Source organism: Cibotium barometz, chromosome 2 (assembly GCF_041138505.1).
Source record: "Cibotium barometz isolate CiBa-2024 chromosome 2, ASM4113850v1, whole genome shotgun sequence".
Lineage (NCBI taxonomy): Eukaryota > Viridiplantae > Streptophyta > Polypodiopsida > Cyatheales > Cibotiaceae > Cibotium > Cibotium barometz.
In genome coordinates, this window is record NC_141047.1 from 17,538,753 (window position 1) to 17,557,545 (window position 18,793).

Here is an 18,793-nt window from a genome sequence, read left to right on the forward strand (position 1 = left end):
ATGTGCCCAATACATAATGCGTATAGCATCCATTCTTATGCACATTCCCAAATGCAACTCTCGCTGTGAATAATCTTAAATTTGAGTGAGATTTACAGGCATTAACCAAGGGTTAAATGCAAAATGATGATTATCACAAATTTATCAGCATAATTTTCCCAGAAATTACATTAAATCAAGGGTAACCAATTTGTACGGGATGGTTGGAGTATCAAACCAACTCCGAATTGCAATCTAAAGTTATAAGGATCTGTATTAGATACCTAATGGTTAATTTGAACCCTCAAATGTACCAAAATATAGTGATTAGTACTAATTAATCACTGATTAATAAATTAATCCACTATTTTGTGTGCAGAAAACAGAGTATGCGGGGAGTCCAGATCTGGTGCCTTAGACTTCAAATGAGCTCAAATGCTTTCAAAGGAATTAATAGAAATGAGTGTAGTAGAGGATTAAGCCAATAAACACAAGATTTGACCAAATATTGAAAGCTTAATCTCTGTTTTACCAAAGTCACCTACAGATTTGATGAAGAGCTTGGATCTCACTGTAGACTTGATGAAACTGAATTCTGTCTTCACCAGCTTGTAGAGCATGCTTGAAAACACCTTGGGTTAAGAGGAATTAGAGACCTTTGATTTGTGCAAGCTGCAATGTCAATTTTTCTCAGAAAAATGCACCTGCAATTCGGGCTGCCGCCGCCGACGATTTGTGCTGATTTGCTTCAATTCCTTCAAGTAGGTTGTAGCCCCTTGAGTGTAGTTTAAGCTCCTAAAAGGGCTTGGACTAATTTGAAGTGTGCAAGGAGAATGAACTCCTCCACCGGCTGGGGGTACAGAAGCTAGTTGAAAAATAACTAAAAATTGGATTATTTTCTAATTATCTATTAATCTTGATTAATTAAATAATGGGCTCATAAACCTGATGGATTCTAGGCATGGCTCTGATACCATGTTGAAATTTGAGCATTGTGATGAGCTATGGTGGATCAAACACTAGAATCAACATCATTAACAAAGTGATTAGTAAATAATTAAGATATAATTAGTGGGGATAATTAACAAATAGATTAATGTAGGCATGGATACTCAAAAACCAGAAAATTCTCATTAGGGAAATGCCTCAATTTATAGAGTTTACATCAAGCATCAAATCCCACTGATTTCTCCATGATTCACTCCACCTCTTTTCCCTGATTCTCTCCACCTCTTCACTTTTCCCAGAATATCTCCACACTTCCCAGAATATCTCCACACTTCCTAAATCTTCTCATGCTACCCTTTATTCTCTCCCAGTAGATTCTTCTCACCTTTTCACAGGTTCTTTCACATTTACTCATTCTCTTTTACAGCCTCTAACCAAGGGCTTGTTCCCACACACACCCTATTCACTTGTATTTTCAACAAAACCCTCAAGAAAAAGATTGGAACTTACCCAAACCCAGTTGAGGAGATTGAACAGGTGCAACACTTAAGGGGTTTGGTGGAAGAAACACAAAGAGAACTGGAGCCAACAAACCCTAGAAGAATCAAAATTCCAGACACAGTGTTTCCTACACAAGTTCAGTCTCATAGGAGCCATAAACCGTTAGCTATACCTAGTATCATTCGGGAAGAAAGTGCGGATAGGACATCACGAAGTGGGCAGACACCCTTCTTGCTTGAAAGAATGTTTAGTGAGGGAATGCCTGACCCCATCGAAAAGGAAGTGATTCCATCTTCACCAGTCCTTAGTCAGGGGCCGACATCTCGAAAAGTACCGTTGAATGTGTCCAAACTAATGGATTTCATGTCCTCTGAAATCAGAACCACGATCATATCCAAGCTATACAGAGATCCTGAGCTATTCTTAGCTCTTCGGGCATTTCTCAATGGAGAACTGAAGGCAGGGTTACCACAATTTGCAAATATGGATAGACCCAACACGCTTCAAGATGAGGAGGAACATTTGGATCTACGGCCCAACCTAGATGAAGACTCGGTCGTTGAAATACCTGTTAACAAGTTGGGATAGTACTTTGAAGGTGACGAATCTAATGCAACCCTCCCCATTACTACCAAGGGATTAACTCTAAAGGGAATCCTTGATGGTGGTGTTGGAGTGAGCATTGTGACTAAAAACTGTTGGGAATCTATGGGAAGACCTCACCTAGAAGTCACAAACATAGTGGTTAAGATGGCAAACGAAACTATAGCTAAACCTATTGGAATGCTAAGGGACCTTAAGATCAAGGTTTTGGGATACAAGGTAAGACATACTTTCATTATAATGGATTTCTCTAAGCATCCTATGTCATATCAAATGATCTTAGGACGCCCCTTCATGAGGGAAGCATAAATGGTGCATGACTGGTCGAAAAACCATGTCTACTTACAATTCCAGGACTCTGTCATTCGAGTTGATCTTGAGAATGGTCGTGTGCATCCTTTAGGAAGCAAGGTTATCATCGATAATCGATCAGATACCCCTATTCACTCAGCCCCATTAAAGTATTGCAATACATGCAAAAAAGAGATTGATGATGGGAAAGATTCTCCTTATATGGATGTCCTACACCGAGCATGACTGAGTCGGATAACGTAATTGGGTACACTTAGCGGCAACCATAGACACATGGGAAAATAGAGGCACAAGTTGGGTAATGCCTGAGGGGCAAGATATGCCACCATTAGTGCCAGTAAACATGACTCCTGATGGCAAGAAAGTGGCAAACTCCCTTGACACTGACAGTAGCGAAGACTCTGACCAATGTAACTCTGAGTCTGAATCTCAAGAAGAAATCGACTCTGAGCCTGATAGGGGGTATGAATCAAATATTCACCCAAGTGTGGAAGCAACGTGCTCAAGGCCTAGGACAGTGACCTCTTGCAGTTCATCCGAAAGTGAGGGGGACATAAGTGAAGATCGACCAAGTGAGTCCGAATCTGATAGAAACAAAAATCAAAAACTTGGTAAGAAGAAAACGAGACATAAGCGACAATACTATCGAGCTAATGTACAGACTACAATAAACAAAGAGAGATCCACTGCAGAATGGCTTAGTTATGTAGGAGCTATTGATGCTCATCAGAAGTTAGCGGATAATTGGGGACAATACCTCCAAAGTGTCATGTGGTGCATTCCGTAACCTCATGACCTCACCCAATTAGAAATCGAAGAGAAGCTGAAACTAAGTCGTACTACGAGAAGGCGCCAAAACCGAGAGTTAGCTCAGCAACAAAAGGATGCAGAATTAAAAGAAAAAAGCATGGCACAACAAGAACCGGTAGACTTACACCCAGCACCCGAGCATTTCAAATCGTTTACCACGGGGGAACGTAAAGTCGTCTACACAAAAGCCCAACGAATGCCTACCAATGGGAGTAGCGGTGTCTACGATGGCCCGGCGGTAGTTAAGGAGATAGAACTAGCAGAACCAGGTGAGGAGTCTAACCCAGTTTTTATTGCTCAAGACCTCACCAAGACGAAAGAAGCTACACTTAAGAGGCTTCTTAAAGAATTCAAGGACATATTTGCTTGGACATACCATGATATGAAGGGTGTTCCACCCTCTGTGGTGCAACACATAATTCCAATGATTAGCACTGCTAAACCAATCTAGCAACGTCCCTACCCAATGAATCCTAAGTATGCAAAGATTGTGCAAGAGGAAATTGAAAAGCTTATAAAATGTGGATTCATATACCCTATTGAGCACTCAAAATGGGTTTCTCCGATAGTCATTGTACCAAAGAAGAATGGGAAACTCAGAGTGTGCGTTGATCTCAAAAAGGTTAATGTAGCCACTAGAAGGGATCATTACCCCTTGCCGTATTCTAAACATGTGCTTGAAAGAGTTGCAGGTAAGGAGGCTTATAGCTTTTTAGATGGGTACTCTGGATATAATTAGATCACAATTGCAGTAGAGGACCAAGCTAAAACAGCTTTTATAATGGAGTTTGGAGTGTTTGCCTTTCGTGCCATGAGAGAGAGTTGAAGAGTTTATGCCTTGTTTACATACTACAACTCACTCGTCTCAAGAAGAGGACAATGGGCTGCAAATACATGATGAAGGGATGGATGCCTTGCAAAGATGTGTTTAAAGCACCTAAATGCTTGCCACCTAGAGAAATTTACCATGCCATAGAGTTTGAGAAGGATACAAAACCAGTCAATAAGCCTCCTTATAGGCTTTCAAAGGTTGAGCAGGAAGAGGTGGCAAAGCAAGTGGAAGAGACATACTCTATACGGTCCCTTACCAGCATATTTGAGCTTCTTCTTTTCGTTACGCACTCCATACATCAGGACTTTATCCCTAACTTTGATGTCCTTGTCTTTCAGGTGGCGATCAAACCATTTTTTTCTTCTATCCTTCTCCACAAGGGCATTGTACACAACCAATTGTCTTTCTTCGTTTAGCCGCTCAAGGATATACAAACGCTCTACTAAGGGATTACCATCCCAACCCTCTTGAGTAGCAACACGAAGACTAGGAATGACAAATTCCCACGGCATGACTGCTTCTTGGCCATATACCATCTTGAATGGTGTGCAATTAATAGCCCTTTTGTATGTAGTACGATAGGCCCATAAAGCTGTCGTAAGCTTTGGATCCAATCCGTGCGATGAGCCTCAACAGTTTTTGTCAGAACAGAGATTAAGGTCTTGTTGGTACTCTCTTGGCTTGGCCATTCGCTTGCGGATAATACGAAGTAGATTTATAATGGGATATCATGAAATTTGTTGTGAGCTCCTTAATCACTTCATTTATAAAATGCGTACCATTGTCGCTTATAAGTTCAAAAGGACAACCGAAGTATGTGATTATATTTTCAAAGAGGAACTTGGCTGTTGTCTTCGCATCTACCTTACGTGTCGCTTTCGCTTCAGCCCATTTAGTCACATAGTCAGTGGCCACAATAATATAGCGAGATTGTGTGTTGTGGGCCGCTGGGCTAATTGGACATACAAAGTCTAAACCCCACTTTTCAAATGGTTGGTTTACTTTAATTTGATGTAGGGGCATCCGATCTTTCCGCTGGGGTGGTCTCTTATAGCGTTGGCATTCATCGCAACCCTTCACAAAAAGTGATGCATCTTGGAACATAGTGGGCCACCAATACCCTGATTGTAAGATCTTTCACGCCGTTAAGTCTCCTGAGAAGTGACCACCGGCTACACCCATATGTGCCTCTTGCAAAATATATAGATACTCATCCTCTCGGACACAATGCCTAAGAACGTCATCCTTTCCTCTTTTATAAAGAGTCCCGGCTCCATCAGGTAATAGGGTTTGCATTCTTTGATCAGCTTTCGAGCTAGGTCTTTACGAAGCTCTTTAGGTGGAAAGCCATTAACCAAAAAGTTAACAATCTTCTCACTCCATTCAGGCATTGTCTCCACCATGAACAAGGAAGTGTCAGGTAAGTCATCATCAACTCCCGTAGGAGCTTCACCACTAGGTATGCGAGACAAATGATCAGCCATGACATGTTTTTTGTCCGGTCTCACAACAATAGTGAAATCAAACTCAAGAAGAATCAATAGCCATCATGTGATTCTTCCTGTGGAGCATGGTTTGTTTACCAGATACAACAATGCTTGATGATCCACATAGAAAACAAACTTGGTGGCAAGAAGGTAATAACGAAATTTCTTTACTGCATATATCATTGCCAACCCTTCTCGCTCCATATCATAGTGGTGTAGTTCATTTCAGCATCGTTCAACTGGCGGCTGGCAAATCTAATGGGGTAGTCTAGTTTATGTTCTCCAGGTTGAGTTAGTAAACACCCAATAGCAAAGTTTGATGCATTAATATGCACATGGAAGATTAAATCCCAATTAGGCATTCTCAAGATTGGAGCACTCGCCAAGGCCTTCTTTAATAGCTCATAGGCACGGTCACAATCTTCGGTCCAAATAAACTCGATGAGAAGCTTGTACAATGGCCGAGCTATCTCAGCAACGAAGAATAAAATAAACCTTCGATAATAACCAACATGGCCCATAAAGCGTTGGACTCTCTTATAGTTGGTGGGTGGGGGCAATTCCAGAATGACATTGATTTTACTCTCGTCAGTGGAAATTCCATTTTTGGACACTATATACCGTAGAATAACTCCGTGTTTAACCCAGAATTGGCATTTGAAAGGATTCAATGAGATGCAATATAATCTACACCTTTCAAATATTTTTTGTAAACACATCAAGTGCTCGTCCCAAGAGGAATGAATACAAAGATCATCTAAGAAAGCTTCACAAAAGTCCCTTAGATATTCCTTAAAGGCTGTGTTTATCAATCGTTGGAATGTTGCAGGTGCATTAGTTCCAATTCTTTGGTGGTCATGTTCACCCCTGTGAACTTGGGAAGTGTAATATTCTCCTTCACATCTTTGACCCTTGGTGACTCCAATGTAGAACGTCCATGGGTAGTGTGTGGTATATCCATCCCCCACTCACATTGTACACACCCTTTGAAGAGCCCTCCATGGGATCTAAAACTATAGGCTGCTTTCCAAGCCTAGAACCCAAAACATGCCCACTTTGATGGTCTCTTGAAGGCATATTTGACTTTCCTTGCATACCACCAAGATTCCCATGTGGATTTGGTGCATGGTCAAACTTGTCCACACCCTTTGTACACCTAAAATTCGGTCTTCAAGAGTTGCAAACCTTTCATCCATCTTGTCCACCATTTGATGCATCAACTTGGCATTCTCATTGCCTTGATGCACAATCTCACTACTAATGTAGAGTACCTCGTTTTGGGCATCTCTTTGTGTATCCTTGATTGCATCGGTGAGACCAACCCTTAACATATCCAAAGTGATATTCCCCCAATGAGATTTGATCATGTCCACTAGTGTGCACCGGTATTCCTTCATTCACTATTTTTCCACTAATGTCATGTGGAGGTACCCTTTCTTGTTACATTGCCCTTGAGTTTTGCCCATATTCAATAATGGAATGTGGTGCCACATTTTGACCATGTGGATCCTCACCCAATGGAGCATCACCCACATGTACCATGTCATCACGAACCACCTCATTGGCATCATCTTGAACTTGGTTCTCTTCCACAGGCACTTCTGCTTGAGCTTTCGAAGGCCTTCCATGGTTTCCCATGCTACCAAGTGGCTAGTATAGCAAACGACAACCAAATTGGGAGTTCTTTAGTTTTCCACATTCGTCTTGATGAGAGGAACACTCCTATCACCCTGAATCACCACTTTGAGCACCCCTATACCTCTTTGTTTTGAAATCAACTATGTAAGGTTGACCATCCTAATGGTAACGGAATTGGGAACTTGTTGGCTCATTTGGAAGATCTTAGGTAGTGCTCTTAAGCTATGTAAACACCTTGAATTTAGTCCACACTATTTTTGACTGAATTAGGATTTTTAGTCTGACCAAACTAGCCCCTTTGCACCCTGAAATGGTGTCCAAATCAACCACTTGATGGTTTGTTAGATTTGACTTAAGATGCTCTTTTAAGGCTTTCCAAATTCCTTGACAAGTCTTGAGTGGTTTGGGACTGAATTACACTTTTGTATTCACTGTAGAGTGTAGGAAAGTCATAAAATTTTGGCCATAATCTCCCTGCAATGCGGACCAAATCTCAATCATAATCCACTAGCATTTTTTCAATGTCCAATCATGATATAATGTCCCAAGTTATCACCGCCACCAAAAGCATACACTTGCCCATGCAACTCTTATGCTTTGATCATTATCAAGCGTCCATGGCATGCTCAATCAAGTAACATTTGGCTTCCATAGCCTTGGCATGCTTGCAATGTAGTCGAGTTGTGTGTCGAAGGAGCGCTTTATGCTTGCCGATCTCCCGGCCAACAAGCCTTCCCACCCTCGTACCTAGTCCGAATCTAGGCACAAGTTGGGGCCAAGTCTTCACATCCAATGTACCTAATCCCCCTCCTTGCCACTTTTCCAAAAGCACTCACGACAAGGAGATTTCATGCCATGCTCCCCTTGGGCCTCTCCTCCAATGTGCCTGAGGTACCCTCACAAGCATACTAGATGCTAGGAATTAAGGTGAGATTACAACAAGTGAGGTGTATGTGGATGTAACTTCAAAAAGAGAAGGTAGGAGAACTTACAATGTGCATGACTCAAGCTATTTTCATATTATCCATTACAATGAGCACGTACTCATGCTTTCCTTCAATAATCCAAAGTAGCTCCAATACACTAAATCACATCAAAACATCATCCAAATAGCCTCCAGCACCATGTGAATGGCAAGGCATATGACTTGCGAGGATTAGCTTCAAGTAAGGGCCCCCAATATCAATGCAATCATGAGCTCATGTAGGCACATGCATGTGCTTGCTTTAGGCCAAGTTTTGGCACTAATATGAAACCACAACTCACTGTTTTCATGGATAGCACTTCAGCCCTTTGCCTTGACTTTATAGCTATCATTAAAGAGCAAGACAATCATTCAAATGGCATTGAACACCATGTGAGTCCAGAAGACCAATGAACTTGCAAGAAATATCTCCACACTTCAAGGAGTAGGCATAGTATCCTAAAAGTGTTCCATGCAAACACAATATCTTCTCACCAATATTGAAATGCAGTAGTTGATACAAGATTTCTTCAATGATAATGAAGTTATGGTGCTGTTAGGCAGGCTGCCATGGAATATTTCAAAGAAAAACAAAAACTCACCATTGTTCCAAGCTTTACAATAATACATGAGACCATCCAAGAGAAAGGCATCATTGGGAAACCATCTAGTTAAAAATGATCATAAAAACCTTGATTTGAAGCAAGGGTAGTCGAATGGCATGAATCGTGGTGCCTTGATGGTACATAAATTTTGTGCAGCACCTTGAACTCTTCATAGTTTAAATCGCCAAGGAAAATCAACCTCATTAATTCTATTAAGCCTCAGAAGCTTCTTATGCAACTAATTAGGCTTCAATCCCTCACGAAAACGCGCAGCATGCGGCCGATGGTAGCACATATTCCTTCACGACACCAGCAAAGGAAAAAAACGTGAAGAACAAGCTTATCCTAGCCCTCCCTAAGCTCCAAACCAAGAAATGGCTAAGCAAATCTCTCTATTTTGACTCCAAAAGAAGGCGAAAATAAGCAAATGGCGACCAGTAGATCCGCCTTCAAATGGCCATCAAACTGAACTTGGAAGGGCTCTTTGTGAAGATGAAGGTGATACACATCAAAACCCTAAGTGAATGTTACCCAATGGCTATGGATTGAAGCCTTGTTCTCTCCAAGATCAAGCATGAGGAGGAGAAGGGAAAAGCGTAAGCATTTTGATCAAGGAAATTAATCATGATTAGCAATAATTTTTTCCCAAATTTGGTCATGCCATTCAAATTTTGGAGCAGCGACCCCAAATTTTAGTCCATAGTGACCCATAGCCCCCCAAAACTTAGAACAAATAAAAAAATAAGGAAATTTCTGGCATCCCACAATCATCATGCTCCATTTCTTGATTAAGAAATCAAGAAAGTCAAGAAAATTTCTAAGAATCTCAAAAAAGATCAAGAAAATCAAGAATTCCAAGAAACTTCCAAATTTTCTTGAATCTAAGATAGAAATGGATCAAAGACAAGGCTTTGATACCACTGTAATGATGGGGAGAGAGAAAAAAAGAATGCACTCATAATGGAGTACCACACATACACTCATGATGGAGTACCACATGCACTCAAGGGAGTACCACCATAGCCATGGAAGCTTGGAGCTCCAAGAAGTATGATTTGATTAGTCAAAATGATTAGATGCCTCTAATTACAATTTGTTCACTTATATACTTGCCCATCTTTTCACACTTATTAATGTTGGGTCCCCATACTTGCACGCCGGTCATATCCATGCCCATGTGCTTCCCTTATGTTCAAAACCAAGTTACACATAGCTTGGTGTCTAATATTTATAGCATTCTAGAGAATGGGCTAACAAAACCATAGGAGCAATAAATCAAATAGGAATCAGAAATCCCCTACTTGTGAGGCTCAGGAAGTTAGAGGAAGAGGATAGCTATTGAGTGAAAAATTCAGTGGAGATCACACCAACAGGCGGGCAACCTGTAGTATTGGCAGCCCAACACCACCCTCACCTCCTCCATATGAACCTCCTCTGCCTGTCCCTACTATTTCCCCCTTGGTTTGGAGGAACCATGTGAGCCTCCCTCTCCTTATCCTTCTTCTAGTGAAAATGTGAATGCAAGAGCCACCATAGGTAAGGTAGCCATATGCCATCATGTATCCAAGACCATTCATAACTTTTTTAGAATATTTTATCCTTATTATAATCTATTATTCTCATATCCCTTATTGACTATGTTGACATAGCCGACTGTAGGGTTATTGTTGGCGAGAGAGGAAAGCATCCTTAGCACTATTTGTCACTCACACACATCATGATCCAAGAAGAGAAATACTTCAGATGCATTGGCTACTTGTTGCGCTATTATAGCAGCCATATATAGACTCCACATGGCAACAGGTGAGATGAGAGCTACATCTTGCATTCTTGGTATAGCACTATGCAATGTTGGAGATGGTTCCTTGAGGAGGCAAAGTTTAGACGTAGATGATGCTGGGGTATTTTGGGCTTCTAGTGGACATGCTCCTAGGTGTAATCATTTGATAAATGATAGCACCAAGGCACCACTAGAGAAAATTTGGGAGAAGAATTATAGAACCTTGCATGTGTTTGAAAAAGCATTGTTTGTGAAAAAGAGTCTCAAAGGGTGTGTTTCATCGAACATGGGGTTTTCTTTTTTAAGGTGAGTCAAACCAAGTTATATAATTAGTTTGTGGAGGCACACCCTTGTTGGGGATCAACGTAGCAACACACACATAGATGCAGCAAGTAAACCAAGTTATATAATCAGCTTGTGGAGGCACGCCCTTGTTGGAGTGCAGATCAATGTAGCAACACACACACATAGATGTAACAAGTAAGTAGAGATAGATAGAAGCATAACACTAAAAGTATATTGATGAGAATGAGTGAAGGACAAGTGAAGTGACATGATCAGGTCACTTACACACTCATAAGATTACATACATATGCTCGAGGGAAAAAACTCCTAAAGAGGGAAGAAGTATCCCGGCCCATTATTAGCCTACGTTCACATATCACTACTATATAAATGCTACAAATCCCCCCTATAGTAGTGATAATGTGAACATGAAATGGATCATATGTCTGATCAATCCCCAAATGGTAATAAGCCTAAAGCGTTACGAAAAGCTTCAAAATTCTCTTGTGAGAGAGCCTTCATGAACATATCTACCACATTGCCATGTGTAGAGACATAAGCCAAGCTAATCTCTCCTATAATGAGCCTATCTCCCTCACATAATGATGATAATGCACCTTAATGTGCTTTGTGAAAGCATGAAACACTAGGTTCCTCATAACGGTTAATGCACTCTGGCTATTAGTAAAGATGGAGGTGGGGGACTTCTATCTAACACCAAGATCTGCCAAAAGGCATTTGAACTATACACACTCCATAGTTGTTTGTAAAAGCTGCCATGTAATCAACTTCACAACTCAAAGTGGCCACTATTGGTTGCTTTTTACTGAGCCATGATATACATGAATCACTAAGGTGAAAGCAAAAAAGCCACTAGTGGACACTCACATGTCATAATATCCAGCGCAATCGGAACTCCTCAAAGCATGCAACTAAACATCACCCCTCTTAGCATAGAATAAGCCAAGGGACCAAAGCATGCAACTAAACATCACCCCTCTTAGCATAGAATAAGCCAAGGGACCAAGTACCCTGTAAGTATCTAAATAATCGCTTGGCTAGCATGCGAATGCTTGCTTCCAGGGGACTGTGCCTAAACATACTTAACTGGGAGACCCCAAACTGAATGTTTACCCTCGTATTACATAGATAGATGATGAGGCACCCAATAGCTTGATGTTAAAGTGATGCATCAAATGGTTCATTTGCATCAAGGAGACTAAGCCTAGCACTTGTCTCTACTGGTGTAGTAATAGGCCTACAGTCTTTAAGACCAAACTATGTAAGCAGCCTTTGTATGTACTTTGACTATGACATCATAATAGCAGCATCATGCTACATAAACTCTATGCCTAAATATTAATGCAACAAGACTAAATCAATCATGTTAAATAAAACATGTAATTTAGCCTTGAAGGTTGAAATTAGGGCTTGTAAGCAATGTGTCATCACAAAGTATAAGACAATGTTCAAAAAATATTATTTTCTCCTCTTTACATAGGGACTGTTACAAAAACCATTTGTAGCTAACTATGCATTTATCTTTTCATACCATGCTTTAAGAGACTGCGTAAGGCCATATAACGCTTTTCTTAATCTACATACTTTAAACTCTTGCCTCTTCTCAATAAACCATGAGGATCCTCATGATGCAAGTCACCATTTAAGAAGGTAGTCTTGATATATATATTCTAACCATGATGCATTGCTAATGCAATAATATACCTGATCATAGTCATATAATAAAGTACAAAGGTTTCATCATAGTTTATACATGATCGTAGTCATACGAGATGTGGATATAAAGGTCTCATCATAGTCTATGCATGATCATAGTCATATGAGATGTGGGTACAAAGGTCTCATCATAATCTATGCCCTTCTCTTGAGCATAACCCTTTGTAACAAGCCTTGTAGATCAATCACGCTACCATCAATTATGCTTGAGTATATAAACCCACTTCATACCAATAATGGCCTTTATACCAATAATGGCCTTCATATAATAAAGTACAAAGGTTTCATCATAGTTTATACATGATCGTAGTCATACGAGATGTGGATATAAAGGTCTCATCATAGTCTATGCATGATCATAGTCATATGAGATGTGGGTACAAAGGTCTCATCATAATCTATGCCCTTCTCTTGAGCATAACCCTTTGTAACAAGCCTTGTAGATCAATCACGCTACCATCAATTATGCTTGAGTATATAAACCCACTTCATACCAATAATGGCCTTTATACCATAAGGAAAATCTATTGACTACTAAGTGTCATTTTTTAGGATTGCGTCATACTCATCCTACATGGCCTACATCCAATGATCATTTTCTAGTGCTTTCTCAAAGGCAACATGTTCCTCTTCATTACATATAATAGCAATAAGAGCATGATCCACAAATGAATAAGATACATAAGAACCTGCACGCGTCCTGCTAGGTAAAGGAGTAGCTAATTTTCTATCCTACAATGTCTCCGCTAGCCATTTTGGTATGCTCTTAGATGCATGTATGGCCGCCTTTTCCTCATCCACTGCATCATCTATAATTTCCTCATCAATAGGGTTGAAATTTGAGCTGATTTTCAACTAGTATATGTTGATTTGCAGCATCCATAATTTCCTCATCAATAGGCTAATCTGTGGGTTAAAATTTGAGCTGATTTTCAACCAATATATGCTGATTTACAGCACCGTTTTGAGCATTCATTTGCTCCACATTGTATATAAAGGAAGGGGTATATCAAAGATGTCATGTGAGCATACATGTTATTGTTTTTTACATAAAAGCATGGGCTGAGCTGAGTTCTCAATAAAGACATCTCTACTCATCAAGATTTGCTTTGTGGCCAGATGGTAGAGTCTATACCCATTGCTTTCTCAACTATATCCCACAAAAACACATTTTATTTCCTTATCATCTAGGTTATTATGTTGTTTGCTCAGGTAGCACAAGAGCAAAAGCAAGACAACCAAAAACACACAAATGATCCACAGAGAGGGCTTCCTACCATTCCAAGCTTCATCAGGGCGAATTGTCTATAAGGCCTTGGTAGGGCATGTGTTTAGTACATAAGTGGCACACATAGCTGCCTCTCCAACCAGAAAACATGAGGTGAAACCTAGCCTTTAATTGAGCGATCTATTCTTCCTCTCATCCAGCAATGTTCATTGATGTTTTACGCCTTTTTCAGCCATATATACATGAAATTTCTTTGACATATACTTCCTCTGTTGATCTGTACCAACTTTATATGTAGACACATTTTTAGCCATAGAAACAAAGTTTCTAAAGCATGTAAAGACCTCCCACATTACTTGCACATTACTTGCATCTTGCCCATTACATGTTTGATAGGGGTCTCAAGCTTTGACAACTCTAACACCATCTCTTACCTAAGACACAATAAATTGCCAAAATTGAAGTGACCAAAGCGGGCATGCCATAGGTCCACCGCCTCACTCATAGCACATGTTGTAGTAATTAAACAAGCATTATGTGCCAATCTCTCATGCTTATCTAACCTATAAAGCCCATGGCTTAGATTACTAGATACCATAGGGATGTGTCCATCACTCCTATCATGAACTATACACCTATCATTAAAAATATGACCACTAGGTCTACCCTATCATGAACTATACACCTATCATTAAAAATATGACCACTAGGTCTACCCTAACAATGGCAGACTGATAGCAAGTTCTTTTTGATGCATGGTATAAACAAGAATTCAAAGAGGGAGTAGTGAGAACAACCTTACCAACTTTTCTAGTTTCATTTTTCTTTCTGCTTAGGCTTATCACCCCCCATTATTTCTAGAAGACTGGGCTGATTCTGTCTTTGGCTTATAGCTGCCCTAAGAAAAGGCTTTATTTTTATTGTTTTGATTGGCAGAGAGAATGCTTAACCTCCCACATGCATACTAGTTTGGTTTTGCTGTAAGAGTATTGCAACAACCAACTCATCAAAAGTAAAGGCATTGGGGTTACCCTTCATCGTGAGCTGAAGTGTAGATGCAAAACCTTGGTATGAATGCAATAGAGCTAAGAGAACAATAGATACTAAAGAACTATTCACATAGGCCTCATCAATACATGCTAGCTTCTTCTTGAGATCTTTAATCCTTGTGAGAAACTCATCCATTAAATATCCCTTATTCATATGCTTAGACTCTAACTAGCTGCATCACTCGTGCCTTATTATGCACCCACCACTAAAGCACAACAAGTGTATCCCAAACATATTTTTATAGTTTTACATGAGTGAATATGAGGATTTAAGGCTCCTTTTCACTAAAAGTGCCACTAATGCATGTGTATGTACATAATTTCCATCCACATGGCTTGTTTTGTTGTGGAAGGTGTAGAGGCAGATGCCATAGTTACATCAAGACTTGTATCACCATCCAAAGTACTTGTACTATATTGTTGTGTTGGTGAGACACATGGTGTGTCTCGTACTAATAAAACTATTCCAAAGCTCTTACAACTAATACATGATGCATAATATAGGATCACAATGGGTAGTTTATCCTGTCAAACTTATTCTCGGTGAAAAGCATCCCAAATGCATTCATCATTGCCTACAAATAATTAATATCTAACACAAAATAAAAATATCCCAACTACCTACGGGTACTATCAATGGCCACTAAATGTAATCGAAATGGCTACCAGTAGATCATTGATGAGAGGATGGAAACCTGAGAGGTGTAAGAAAAATTGTAGAGGGCAGAGTGTTGAAATGATACAGGAATGTAGAATTCAATAATTATGTTGACGATGTTCTTGAAGGTATTGAAGATGAACTCAAAGATACGATGCCAAAGATGACGATGGCACTATCTACACCAAATGCTACTACTATTGTGCAAAAAAACCCAAAATTGAACAAAAATAGTTTGAATTGACAGTCCCATAGGATGCCTATGAAAACCTTACAGCATGTGAACGAGCCCCAAAATGAGCCGAAAACGCTTTGAAACACGTAAAATTTTTGATAACGGCATATTATATGTCCACCTAAGATGATAGCTCAATCTGACAATCAAAAGAGAAACTCGATGACAAGGGGGTGAGATCCAAGAGAAGCTGCTCTGATACCAATTGTTGGAGTGGAGATCAATGTAGCAAACACACATAGATGCAACAACAAGGAGAAGCACAACACTCAAAGTAGATTCATGAGAATGAGTGAAGTATAAGTGAAGTGACATGATAAGGTCAATTACACATAATATTTTACATACACTCAAGGAAAAAAACCTCTCCTAAAGAGGGAAAAAGTGCCCCGCCCCATTATTAGCCTACGTCCACACATCACTACCATATAAATGCTCAACCCTCACCCCAAAATTGGACAAAGATCTTTGGAGCGATGCAAGCCATGGTTTGTGTCTACTCTTGTGATGAGCAACACATCACATGTTGTTGTTGATACCATATGGAGTTTTAGCTCTATTATGATGTGTTATAGAGTTTGTGCCTACTCCTATGAGTGGCACATTATGTGTTGTTGTTGATACCATGTTGAGTTTTAGCTCTATTATGATGTGTTATGTTCCCTTAGTGGGAATAATGGGAGGCCTACTAGTCCATGTGACTTCATAATCTCTCTTTTATGTCCACGTGAGCCAGATGCCTTATACCATCACCTCTCGTATGTCAAGGGGACGTGTGGTTCATGTCGAGGGGAGGGAGTGCTACCTATGCATGAGGGAGATGACAGGGTGCAGCTTGTGGAGAAACATACTCCACATGCATTGTTCACTACATCTTTTAAAGAGCACATCTACCCTTATATACAACACACCCATTGTGCCAAGTGGCAAGACCACCAATATTATGCATGCTTGGAGTAGTTTCCAACAACGAGTTTGGTTATATCAATGGTGGAATTTGCTGAGAACTACACATTCTCACCTTACCACTAGGAGACACAATCTAAGTACTAATTTTCAAAGTAGTAGTAGTTTCCCACGGGTGTGGTTATCTCAGTGGTGGAATTTGCTGTGAACTACACATTCTCACCTTATCTCCAAGAGATATAATATAAGTACTACTTTTTAAAGAAGGTATAATATCTTCAATTACTATTAAGTGATGTACTAGATAGTATATTAACATATTTAAGATAAAAATTTATTACACTTTTAGGTTGCTATTTTGGTGCATATAAGGTATTGTCATGTAGAGATACACTTGGATGGAGTTTCTAGCACCCTAGAGGCTCACAACATTATCAAGGAGTACCATGTTTACATTAATGATGATCGCTCACCAATGAACATTTTTGTACAACATTGTTTATCCCTACATGATACATTTATGAGGGATCGTGAAGTCACATGGTATCAATGGTGGTTTTGGTTTGATAGATGTGGTGGATAGTTCAACTTTGATAAGCTCCATTGGCTTTAGTGTTGACACTTAGAGTCTAGAAGATAGGTGGCACTGGCAGAATGGTAGTAGGCAAACAAGTTATTTTCTTGTTATTTTGAGACTCACCATGGGAAGGGGAAGCGTATGGTGATGGTGTGTGCATGAAGAATGTCTTACAACATTACCAGCTTTGGCATGATATAGAGAGGTTTAGGGATGCAGAGTAGGTGGTGGAGTGGTATACAAGGAACTTGAGTGGTGGTAGCGTGATCTTTTCTTATCCCTCACGTGGTGATGCAAGGGTGGTCATGATATATTTTTGGTGTATGGATGGCAGCATTGTAGATCGCTTGGTGGCATTTGAATGCAATACAGTCCTAAGCACTTTGGGCATCCACTCTGTTTAGAGCTCCACTCGCAGTGACTCCATTACTATCTTCACATGATGATTTGCATGCTTCTGTGAAGCATGCATGGATGGTGATTGGGTTAAGTGTGTGATGTTCTCATGGGCATATCCTTGAGCGAGGAGCGAGTGATCACACCCACACCAAATCATTTGATGTATATTGTACCTATGGCACATGATATTGGTCATGTTTATAATTGATTCTGATGAGCTTACATATTTATTGACCATGGAAGATGTCTTGGCCATCATTGCCCCTGAGATGGTATAATGAGGAGCAAGTAGACTACTATTTCTTGAGATGTTCTATGCCAAAGAGCATCATCAAAACAAGGATATCATGGATGGTCATGGGGTTCAGTTTGATGCACATAGCATGGTCATGGTAGGCTACTACATTTAAAATGTTTTTTAAAATGTTCGTAGGTACACTTAGGAGATACATTCAATTCAAGCAGTATGTGAGGTTGATTGCGAGGCCTACATCTTTGATTACGATCAAGGTTCGGCTTGATCTAGTTTAGAGCCACAAATGGGACACTCAACCTCTCTAGTGGCTTTATGTTAATGAGCATGAGAGCACATTAGACGTTTTGAGAGATAGAGAGGGTGTTGATGATTAGTTTATCTCCTTTGTTGTACCACTAGGGAGGACAAGTGTTCCTCAATAAATACAATAACAAGCACACACAACACAAGTACTGGGATGGTGACTAAACTTTACAAGTGTGAGCATGTGGATCTTCTTGAAAAGTTTGGTCACCATTCGAGCACATTTGGTTCGATTGTGTAGGTTGTGGGTCCAATTTTGAGGGGGCTCTCAAAGGCCAAGACATTAGAAAGTAGGTGTTTGGTGTGCATATTCCAACCAATTGTACTCGGATGGTGATCAAACTTTGTAAGAGCAACTCACCCTCACTCATGCAAAGTTTAGTTACCATTCAAGAACATTTGGTTGGATTGTGCAAACTAGAGGCCCACTTTTAAGGGGCTCTCTAAGGCCAAGATATATTAAAAAGTAGGCATCTGACTTGCACATTCCAACTGCTTGGATGGTGACCAAACTTTGCAAGTGTGAGGGTGGGATCCACATGTTCACTCTTACAAAATTTGATCACCATTCAACAACATTTGGTTTAATTATATGTGTTTGAGGCCCAATTTTGAGGGGGCTCTCTAAGGCTAAGACATATTAAAATTTTGGCCCACACATTTCAACCAAATGTGCTGGGATGGTGACCAAACATTGCAAG